Consider the following 11,508-nt stretch of genomic DNA (forward strand, 5'->3'; position numbering starts at 1 on the left):
ATAAATAAATAAATAAATAAATAAATAAATAAATAAATAAATAAATATATTTTTTAAAGTAGACAAAGAAAAAATAATATGCAATGGAAAAGCATAAAATCACATTTAAGAACACTCCTATCAGACTAACAACAGATTTTTTAGAGTCATATGCCAAAGGGCAGAATAGAATGACAGAGCCCAAGTCCTGGAAGAAAACAGCTGCCAACAAAAATTATTATAGAAAGCGAGGCTAGCTTCAGAAGTGAAGACCTTCTGAGGCAGTGAGAGAATTTATGAACATCAGACTATACTTACAAAGATGCTTAAGGGATTCCTACATCCAGAAGTGGAGTAAAGATGAAGGCGTATGAAAATGAAGGTGTCACCAGAAAGGCTGATACAAAATAAATCACCAAACTTCACAGGGGAGCAAGGGTAGAAAAAAAATCCAGCAAAGATATGCAAGCCAATTAGAATACTATCAACAAAATAATGTTAAATGTCCTTACCCCATCAATCAGAAACTTAAATGTAAACAGACTAAATTCTCCAATTAAAAGGAGCAGACCAGGCAAAAGGATAAAGAAATATAACACAATCACACACTGCTGCCCTGAAACTCACCTCACGGATAGAAATGTGTCCAGATGGACAGAAAACAGAGACGTAAAGCAATCAGGAGTGGCTGTACTTACACCTAATAAAGGTAATTCTGAGACAAAAAAAAATTAATAAGACAAAGAAGGCCAAAGACAAGGAATGATTGAAGGGGCAATTCAAGGAAAGATATGATTATCACAAGTCTCTGTGTGCCTAGTGTAGAGCACTCGGTTCTATAAAACAGACCCAAAGGAAAGAAAGATAAGCTTCAACCCAGTAACAATGAGCGACTCCCATACTCCGCTCTCAGTAGCGGGCACACTAACCAGACATATCAACCCAGAGGCAGGAGGAGTGAGATGCGCTGGGGATCAGACAGACAGATGGACAGACGGAATAGTCAGTACAGAACTACCCAGTACATACAGAGTAAATCCTTTTCACACCTTTGGAACTTTCTCTAGAACATACCATACTTTAAGTATTTAAACAAATGCTGGTAAATGAATTAAAATGATATTCTCTATATTTTCTTATCACAATTGGACAAAACCACAAGTCAATAATAATAAAAAAATTAGGAATTCTGCCATCAAGGGAGTTTTTTAAAAGAATTTTTCACTCTGTAACCCTGGTTGATCTGGAACTCACTATGTAGACCAGGCTGGTCTCAAACTCACAGAGATCAGCCTACCTCTGCCTTGGCAGAGCTGGGATTAAAGATGGAGCATACCTTTGAATGAGCTTAAAGGAGAACTAATGGCAGAGAGAAATTGTCTTCAAACTATGTATGCACTTCAGAACTTATGTCCAAGAAAAAAGGGCTTGAAAATTAAGCAGCTAGAAAGAGCCCCATATAGAACATGGGCATAAAACAGTTTCAGACATTTAGCAGAGGAAGCTATGGATGACAAGAAATACCAGGAAGGTGTGTAACAGCATTGACCAGCAAAGAATCACAGCTGAAGACCAGGAAGCGACCTGGCATTCTAGAGTTAAACCAGTGAGAAACAACAGCTGGGTGTGGGGTGCACATCCATAAATGCTGCATTTGGGAGAGAGACCGAGGCCAAGTGGGGTTAATTACACAGTGGGTTGTGGGCCCCACCAAGCTACTACAGTTAGATGCTGCTTCAGAAACCAAGAGGTGAGAGACAATACTTACACCCTAAAAAATAGTACATAAGTGTTCATATTGTGAGTGTCACTCAGCAATAAAAGGGAGAAACCATGAATCAGAATAGCAACCTCAGGAGGCTGCCCACTAGGACTGCATGCGTCCAGCATTCTCAAAACCACTGACTGGTGGAGATGAAAACCTAGTTGGTTTCTAGAAATGACAGATGGTGAGGTGAAGGCTGGACTGACTGGAAAGGATCATAGCAACTGTGTGTCCCCAGCAAAGTCTGTTGCCCTTTCTGAGCTTCAGTTTCCAATTCCATAGAATGGTCGTTATCACCCCCCAACCCCACATTCCGGTTGATTATATTTCACCTTACAAACTTTCCTGCCGTGTCACTGGTGGCCTGACGTTTCACTTCTTTTCCCAGAGACAACACACCCATTTTACTGGCCTGAGCAGTGTTATCTAAAACAGCACCAGATCCAGCCTCTGGCGAAAGAATTAGACATGCCTTACTATACCCGCTACAAGTCACACCGCCAGTGACACCAGCACACACCAGAGGTATGTCATTTAGCCCAGATGGAGAGAATAAAGTCAGATTTGAAATATCATGTAAGAGTAACCCCAGCCCCATATCCCATCTGGAACAAACCACATACAGCTGTGTGCGGTCTGATGCAGGTGGCCCCCACATTTCTGGGATTTCAGCCAAATTTATCTCTCCTCACTACTGCAGCATGCGCTCCTTCTGCACGTGTTAGACTCTCCTGCCGTAGGGCTCAGCCCTCGATGTTCTTTCTGCCTGGGAGACTCCGGATACTCAGAAGGATCAAGTTAAGTCCTTGGGACATTCAGGTCACATGTACTATCCTGCCACCTCCTCATAGATTCCTTTCTCAACCACTCTGCCTAAAGTGTTCACATGTGCCACACACACACACACATGCACAGATGCACACACACACACATGCACACATATACACACATACACACACATGCACACATACACACACATGCACACATGCACACACATATGCACACATACACACACATGCACACACACATGCACACATGCACACACACATGCACACATACACACACACATGCACACATGCACACACACATGCACACATATACACATGCACATATACACACACACATGCACACACACATGCATATATACACACACATACACATGCATATATACACACACACACATACCCCACACTATGACCACACATACACAACACCATAACACATACCACACCACACTTACACCACATGCACACATATACCACGTACATACAGCATGACTACACACACACACACACACACACACAGGTCTCACACACTATGACTATGCACAAACATATCCCCCAAAGTACACACACAGAGACCATGATTACACACACACACACACCATGGCAACATATATATAGCACCATGATGACACCCACACCACACATATGCCACATACATACAACATGATTACACACATACACTAGATACACTAACGCCATGATTACACACAAACACTCCCTCACCCCCCACCCCTACATATCATGATTACTCCCACCCCCACATATCATGACCACACACACCACAATACAGCACATATGCACATATATATATATAACACATATACACGTATACACATATACACACATACACACTCACACATATACACATACAGCACACACATTTCATGACTGCACACACATCAGACACATATATACCACACACTAACATCATGACTACACAAAAATACTCACCCCATAACCACACACACACACACATGCGCGCTCCATCACCTTGCTGGTTTCTTCCCTCCTCACCCTTTAACCCTACAGAATTCTCTTCCATACTCTGGGGTCACATTTTCTTAGCTAAGAAATGTCAGCTCCTTTGTGGTCTAAGGGATAGGCACGAAGATCAGACACTGTTTATTCTCCATCTTTCTCCTCCTGTGCTTTATGTATTTGTATATAGGCTCTTGCGTAGCCCAAACCATCTCTGAACTCACTTCACAATTCAGGATGACCTTGAACTTCTGATGCTCCTGCCTTCGCCTACCTTCCCAGTGCTGAAATGGAGATGATTTGGCTCTGCCAGCTGAGCTCCATCTACAGTCGACCTGCCTTTTCAGACAATGCTTTTTAAAAGGAGTATTTTTATTTATTGTTCGTCACGTTTGCACATGTGAACAGTGTATCTTGATCCAATCCACCTCAGCTCCCCTTCCCATCCCCCCCCACACCTCGACATGACCTTCCCCTTTAGTGTTCTCTCCTTTATTATTGCTGACCCTGTGAGTCCTGTCAGTGCTGGCATTGAGAGTGCTGCCCAACCATCCCAGTGTTTGCAGTGCCTGCTCTGCATGCCTTGGACACACAGGCATGGCAGCCTGTTTGCACCTGCAGGCTCACAGTTGTCCTTGAGGCTGTCAATGTGTGGGAAAATGAGCTAGAAAAACTACATCCCAACCATGGCGAGCATGGGGCAGAACCAGGCTGGAAGGAAGGACAGGAAGACTTCTTTGGGGCTAGATCTGCACTGTCCACAAAGCAGCAGGCTTACTGTCTTCTTGCCAAAGGATGTCTAGAGCTGACCCAAACACTGGACGGGCTGCTTTCAGTGCTGACTTGCAGAAGGCCCTTTGCCTTCCTCAGATTTATTGCCCGTGACTAGGAGGTCATTAAAACCAAAATTGGTAGCAGTTTCTCCAGCACATTCAGTATGCTGCCGACTCGCTCCTCCACCCTCTCGGGACACAATAAGCTCTGGTTCCTGACCTTAGCTGTCCTTGTGGTTCTGGCTCAGACTTCCCCAGGTAACCAAAATGGTGGTGAGATGGGGAAAGGGAGAGCGGCATCTTACCCACTGGATCTTTGGGAACATTCCCACTGGGTCGGCAGGAATCACCAGTAGGGACCGCTGAGATCTGAGGAGAGAGAGCCTTACTGTGCTTGTGTCTTTTGAGACCCCGGATGTAGCTTAGTAGTAGAGTTGCTTGTGAAACATGTGTGAGGCTCTGGGTACAATCTCCAGTACTGGGATGGAAGGAAGAGGGAATGGAGGGAGGGGTGGAGGGAAGAAAAAAATGGAGGGAGAAGGGGAGGAGGGAGAGAATGCAGGGAATGAGAAATGGAGGGCGGAAAGTAGAAAAGAATAGAGAGGAAAGACAGACTGTATGGAGGGAGGAGAGAGGAGAAAGGGAGAGAGGAGGGGAGGGAAGGAAGAGAGGACTGAGGAAGGTATGAGGGAGGAGGGAATAGATGGGGAAGTGGGCAGCAATAGGAGGAGGGAGAAAAGAAGGGGAGGCAGGAGATAGGGATGTGGTTTCCTACAGACTGTGGTCGCACTGATGCTTCTTATTAGGGGGATTGGAGACTGCAAGCAGAAAGCAGGCAAGTCCTTGTCCCCTGACAACAATGCCTCTGCTCCCAGTATCTCCATTCTGATCCCAGCCTCCCACTTCAGTCCCCTCCACTGGTCCCAAGCCTTACAATAATCAGAATATTTACTTCACCTTCTCCTTGAAGCAATCAGAGGAGGCATCTTGCTTTTAGAATATGTGTTGGGAAATGCACGGGCAGATGTTGGGGAGCTACAGACTCATCCTAGGCTACAGACATGAAGCTGTTGTCAGGTCAGAAGGCTCTGGATTGTGAGTGGCAGCCATAGATCAACATCAGATGTCTTCCATTCACTTTCCACATAATAGTAGTTATTATTTTTATTAATAACTATCATAGGATAAGCTGCAGTTGTCCTGGAATTCACTATGTAGACCAGGCTGTCTTTGAACTCAGATATCCATTTGCCTCTGCCTTTCAAATTCTTGGATTAAAGATGTGTACTACCTTGCCTGGTACCACCTTATTTTTGAGACAGCACTATTCCTAGACTTGGAACACACAGAGTGGCTCAGCTGGCTGGCCAGTGAGCTCCAGGGACCTACCTGTTTGTATTTCTCCAGCAATGGGCTACAGATGTGTGGCGCTGTGCCAACTTTTATGTGGGTGCTGGCTGCCCAAACCCCCATCCTCATGCTTGTGAAGTAGGTGTGTTCCCTGCTGAGAGATCACCCCCAGCCCAAGTTCATGGCTTTCACTTGCACTGTTTGTTATCAGATCTCTGCTGATCTTCCTCTGATTGTTCTAGAGAGTAGCGGGAGGGGAGGAAGAAAAGGTCTATTCTTGGTTATCATGGATTGCAAACCACCTTAAACTCTGGAGAGAACAGTTAGGGCAGAGGACACTGCAGCAGTTATGCCATTTCAGAGAATGCCAGCACACCGTCCTCGTCCGCAGAATCCTAACATGGGGAGAAGAAGTCAACCTGAGTTTGGTTTTTCCAGTTTGAGTGTACTGGGGAGAAAGAACTCAGATTTACTTCCTAGGAGAGGACTTGGGGAGAGACAAGGAGAGAGAATTTGTAATTTACACTGGGGTCTCAATGTCTCCCTGAACCCATCGTTCTCACGGGTCTGCCGACATTCTTGGGATATACAAGTGTGTCCTCTTCACACAGTTCCTCTCTGTTCACTGTGATAGAGGGCTGGTTCAGAAAGTGCTTTTATGGCATGGGACGGTGCAGGCGCATATGCAGGGCCAATGAGAAGAAGAAAGAGAGGTGTGGAGAGAACACATTTTGCTGTCTCGGAGAAGCAAAGTCAAAACTATCCCACTTCCCAACGACCAAAGGACGGAAAAGGGAAGGTACGTATCTGTTTCAGACTTCTGGCTTCAAAGCTTCAGTTGTCATCATGACAACTTGGGGACACATACAATACCCTATGCTGGAGCTTCTGAGGATTTGTTAATTAGTGTTCATTGCAAAGGGGTCTTAACATGGGCCATCAAGTGTTCTGCTTTTTGTAAGGATCATACACCTAGGTTAACATGTCTCCAGGCTCACATAGAAAGGAGGAGGGTGCAGAGGAAATCTGGACACATCCACAGGTAGTGGCTAAGCTTCTTTACCAACCACGGCCTCCACTCATCCTTGAAATGGAAATTTCAGGCTGGACTACTAATTCAAGGTGTCACCATGAGCAGACACTGCTTTCTCAGGCAAAGTGGGGGAGGTGGTGGAAGTCAGCCCAAAGTCTACTAGTCAGTGACAATCCTAAAGTGTGTAGGAGACACACTCCTTGACTACTCCATACATGTATGACCTTCCAATGACCTTCAACTTAATGACTTTCCAACAACCTTCAACTCAAAGACCTTCCTAGTTAGCCTCCAGGTTATCTGCTTACCACTTCCCTACTGTCTTAGCTACTTTCCCAGTGCTGTGATGAAATACCCCTAACAAAAGCTAAGAAGGGAAAAAATTCAATGTAATTTACCGTCAGAGGGATTCCTTCTGCCATAGCAGGAAACTATAGCATCAGGAGCTTGAGACAGCTGTATCCACAGCCAGGGAGCAGAGAAGGATGACTGCATGTTCAGCTCTCCTTTTAGAAATGCAGTCTGGGATCCACTTCCGACCCCACAGTCAGAGTTGGTCTTGGCATTTCAGTTGACTTTACTTCACTGGTATGCCTAGAGTCCTGCGTCTTTGGTGATTCCAGCTCTTGTCAGGATGACAATCAATATTAACAGTCACACCTCCCCCTACTATTCTAGTTGGGCAGCCATCCTTCCATCCATAGCAAAAAGCTTATAAACTTAATTCCAAACCTCAGTCCCCCAGAATATGAGACTTGGAGAGAGGATCTTTAAGAAGCTAATAGATGTTAAATGAGATTGTTAGGGTGGGGTCCTAATGCTGTATGATTAGTGTTCTTGTGAGAGGAGACTTAGACCTAACCATTTGCACATAATTGTGACACACAGAATCATGCTAAGATCTGAGAAGATTCAAGGCACTGGCAAGCCAAGGAGAGAGGCCTTCGGAGAACCAACTCTACTTTGGACTTTGTCCCCAGAATTCTGAGAAAATAAACCTGTTGTTCAACTCACCCAGTTTGTGGTACTTTCTCATGATAGCCCTGGGAAATGAATGCAGACATACTATGCCACACATTCCCTAAATGTTGCCCTGAACTCCAAGTCTGAAAATTTTAGTTTTCATTTTAAAGCTTTCAAAAGTGGGGTTGTGGAGATGACTCCATTGGTAAAGTGTTTGCTGTACAAGCTTGAGGACCCAAGTTTGATTCTCGGGACTCACTTAGAAAAGTTGGGTGATTTCAATCCTGGTGTTGGGGGAGCAGAGATGGGAGGCTTCCAGGCAGCCAGCCTAGCCTACTTGTCGAGTTCCAGGCTACTGAGTGACTTTGACTCCAAAAAGAATTAGAAGGTGGTTGGCACCCAGTCAATGGCAATTGTTCTTGTTTGCCTCCTGTTGCTACAATAGACACCACGACTAAAAGCAACTTGTAAGATGCTGGGGGACAAACCCAGGAAACTACCTGCTGTCCTAAGAGAACCTAGGAAGTTACCTGCTGTTCTTGAAAGCCTAGTCAGTGCATCAGGCCCCAGGAACTTAAATAACGTCTGACATTTCCTGGGAGCCAGTTATGACAATGGGATGGTCTACGGCAATAAGCATTCAATAGTGGGACAGCCCTAAGCAAGGACCCTTGCCCAAACTTCCCGGTTTGCTGTGTCTTTATAACCTGTACCCAAAATGAAAGTTACAGAGCTTGATCAGAACCCCAGAATTGCTCTCATTCCTTGTGCCTCTTGTCCCTTCATTCTTTCATCCCTTCCCTAAGGTCTCGTCGAATCCCTGCGGGCTGGGGCAGTGTATTATATTTCTCTAGACAGAATTAGTCCTGGCAAGACCATCACCCTGGAGGTAGAGCCCAGTGACACCATTGAGAACGTGAAGGCCAAGATCCAGGATAAAGAGGGCATCCTCCCCCAACCCCCGACCAGCAGAGGCTCATCTTTTCTGGCAAGCAGCTGGAAGATGGCGGCACCCTCTCTGATTACAACATCCAGAAAGAGTCAACCCTGCACCTGGTCCTCCGCATGAGGGGTGGCATGCAGATCTTCGTGAAGACCCTGACCGGCAAGACCATGGACATGCTAGACCACCCCTCTTCTTATTGTACAGGGAAGGGGGAGATGTTGGCGCCCTGGACCACCATCCCAGCTAACAAAGTTGCTTAATGAATCACCTTTATGAAAAACTGTCTCTTTTGGGAGAATCTGACCTTTAGCTAAGAAAGAATTTCCTGTTCTTAGAGAACTGCTGCCCCGGGACATTCCAGGAAAAACTGCAGAATGCTCCGCTGGATGACTGACCTTATCTATCGATAGTTGATAGAGTCCCCATCCTGTTCTTTGTTTTCCTTCCTCCTTTGCCTAGAGTATATCTTGTAAGCCGTTTCCTCATTAAAGCAGACCTTGACAAGACGACATTTGCTTGGTCTTGTCCTTTCTCTCACCCGTGTTCCTTTTCAGGTGAGGTCCCCCTCGACTCCCACGAATAACTGGACCCGAGGGTCGGGTCAGGGTCTGCTCCCTTTTAACAATTTTAAATGAGGCAGGCAGGCGAATGCGGACATTAAGAAATCACATTTTTCATCGGCAGATGAGTGGGCATTGACCAGGGGGGGAAAGTATTGACCTGATCCTCCCAGTATCATTTGTAATGGTGTCTTTTTGGGGAGGAGAGGGTTATTTGTCTCGAGGCCACGTAGGATATCGAGGATCCTAGCTGGCTGCTTTGAGACACAAGAAATCAACACCAACCTCTATGCAATCAGGTTTGCTTTTCGGGGGACTCAGAAGGGGACAATTTGGGTCCTCCCCCTGTGGTACCTCATCACGCACCCCTTGCAGGTACCCACGTTGTGTTTGCGCCATGCTGAACCAACGTGCATAGATCTGAGTTCTATGCAGCTGCTAAAGGAGTTATGTCATCGCAGGGTTCAGCCAAGCCTCTATCAGCCAAATCAAGTCTATGATAATGTACTTGTAGGGGTTTAGATGCCAAGGAGTCAATTTGTTGCTTTACCAAGACCATGAGTCTTTTAAAGGCCCAAGGGCCGAAAGCCAAAGGGAGAAGGGGACTGACCACTGGCCCAGGATGTAAGGGAGAATGGTGATAAGACAAGGAGAGGCAGAGAACCAGTTTTTCTTGTTCTCGCTCTTTCTCGCCATTCTAATCTCTCTCTGATTCTGGCCACACTATCTCTAACTACCCTGGTGTGGTCAGTATAAAAACAGCATTCCTCCTTGAGGGCAGCACAGAGCCCTCTTTGCTGAAGGAAAAGCAGATGAGGGGATTTTTCCAGACTAGTGATACCAATCTCTAACTGTTCTATGTCCTTGTCAATGACCTGTTGACGTTCTGAATAGTACAAGTCCTGAGGCCTGCATCAGGATCAGAACCTCCACAGCAATCACCATGGGTGGTTCATTTTTATCTGGAAAGGAAAAAAGAAGGGAATTCTCAGGGAGATCTCTCTTCCCTGGATCTCAGTTGTTATCCATTTTATCTACATTTGGGTCTGACTTTGTGGAGTTATCTGTTTCACCAATCTTTCTGGCAGCCATCTAGCCATGCCTTCTTTGGTATCAGACATATGGATCCTTGGCCCTATATGAGAACTGAGTCTAGGCCATTCCATTTAAAGGTAGGATGGGCCTTCCACATAACTGTGGCATAGTTTTCATTGGTCTCAGGGTGCCAGAGGCGATTGGCAGCAGATTTGCCATGAGCGTCCAGATTTAGAAAATTGAGAACAAACAAGGCATGATGGAGAATATTTCTAGGGGACCTCTTCTGGGTTATATTTCCCACTCTTTTGTTTTTTAAAAGCCAACTTTTAGAGTTCTTTCAAAACCAGGGCAAAAGCACCAGTAGCTGGTTCTCCCACACTCAGAGTTATGAAGATATTAAAGTTCCACGTTACCTGTTTTACAATGCCTTCTCCTTAAGGATTATAAGAATTCTTAGTAACATGGTCAATATCAAGTTGTCAGCAAAACATCTCAAATGTCTGACTGCAATAGCCAGTTCCATTATCTCTCTTAATCTGATATGGAACACCAAGCATAGAAAGATAATATAGGCAATAACTAATTACACTTTTAGTTGCTTCTCCTGCTAAAACAGTTGTAACTAGAAAGTCTGAAAAGATGTAAAGTCACATGTACATGTTTTAGTTTTCCAAAATCAGAATTAACATCCACTTGCCATAATTGATTATATATAAGTCCTCAAGGATTAACACCATTATGAAAAAATTGAGGATACAGGTTTTTGCAATTTGACTTGCACACTCTCTAGAAATACCAAAGTATTGTCTCAAGGTATTACTATTTTGATGATATAAAGAATAAGATTGTATGGCCAATTGTTTCTGTAAGGCTTATAATCTGCCTGGTATATAAAGTTAAGGAAAAGTACATGTTTTTTAAATTAAGCTGTATTTGTAAAATTTGAGAATTAGTAATATCTAAAAAGGGAACAATTTTAAACAATTATAAACCATGGGCTATATACTGGCTATGAGTATACAAATTGAAAGCCTGATTTTTCAGCATTTCAAACAGTGGCTACAGCACGTAATTTAATTATTTGTGCTGAAGCAGGGGGAAACTTAAGAAAATTAACATGTGATCCAATTATATATACTGTCTTCCCATTAGGTGAGTTGTCTGTAAATATTTTCTGCCTTTGAATATTTTCTGGAGCAACAAGCACTCCCTCAAAATTTAAAGCTTGTTGTATGAGCACGAAGGCTTGCATTAAAACTCCTTCAGAGAGATCAACTAATAAAATACTATACAATGAATAATATGCACTGAAAGATTCAAACTCTTAACTTCTTGTAA

This window comes from Grammomys surdaster, unplaced genomic scaffold (genome assembly GCF_004785775.1).
Source record: "Grammomys surdaster isolate TR1022 unplaced genomic scaffold, NIH_TR_1.0 251, whole genome shotgun sequence".
NCBI classification, from domain to species: Eukaryota; Metazoa; Chordata; class Mammalia; order Rodentia; family Muridae; genus Grammomys; species Grammomys surdaster.